We start from the raw sequence: 955 nt of genomic DNA, 5'->3' as shown, positions 1-955 counted from the left end.
CGCAAGTTCCTCCTACGGACAATGCACTTTGTATTATTGCGATATCTCTAATAGCACCCGAGATATCACCAGATATACATTGGATTTTTCTCTGACCCTGAGTGTAAGGCCCCATGAGACGGTAGTTTTCTCGGCCCCTGGTGGTCCGAGGTCGTTCCCGTTGCACAGATTCATGCGCCAGGGCCTCCTGCAGATAATTCACTTTGGTTTATTGCGCTATCCCTAATAGCACTCGAGATATCACCAGATATATATTGGATTTTCCCCTGACCCTGAGTGTCCGGCCCCAGGAGACTGTGGTTTTCTCGGCCCCTGGTGGGCCGAGGTCGTTCCCGCTGCACAGATTCATGCGCCAGTGCCGCCTACAGACAATGCACTTTGATTTATTGCGCTATCTGTAATAGCACCCGAGATGTCACCAGATATATATTGGATTTTCCCCTGACCCTGAGTGTCCGGCCCCATGAGACGGTGGTTGTCTCGGCCCCTGGTGGTCCGAGGTCGTTCCCGCTGCACAGATTCGTGCGCCAGGGCCTCCTACAGACAATGCACTTTGATTTATTGCGCTATCTGTAATAGCACCCGAGATATCACCAGATATATATTGGATTTTCCCCTGACAAGGAGTGTCCGGCCCCATGAGACGGTGGTTTTCTCGGCCCCTGGTGGTCCGAGGTCGTTCCCGCTGCACAGATTCATGCGCCAGGGCGTCGTACAGCCATTGCACTTTGGTTTATTGCGCTATCTTTAATAGTACCCGAGATATCACCAGATATATATTCGATTTTTCCCTGACCCTGACAGTCCGGCCCCATGTGTCGGTGGTTTTCTCGGCCCCTTGTATTCCGAGGTCGATTCCGCTGCACAGATTCATGCGCCAGGGCCCCCAGCAGATAATTCACTTTGGCTTAGTGCGCTATCTGTAAGAGCACTCGAGATATCACCAGATATATAT

This window comes from Nomia melanderi, unplaced genomic scaffold, assembly GCF_051020985.1.
Source record: "Nomia melanderi isolate GNS246 unplaced genomic scaffold, iyNomMela1 scaffold0014, whole genome shotgun sequence".
NCBI lineage: Eukaryota > Metazoa > Arthropoda > Insecta > Hymenoptera > Halictidae > Nomia > Nomia melanderi.
The sequence above is the reverse complement of the archived record's forward strand: the minus strand, read 5'-3'. Positions refer to the sequence as shown.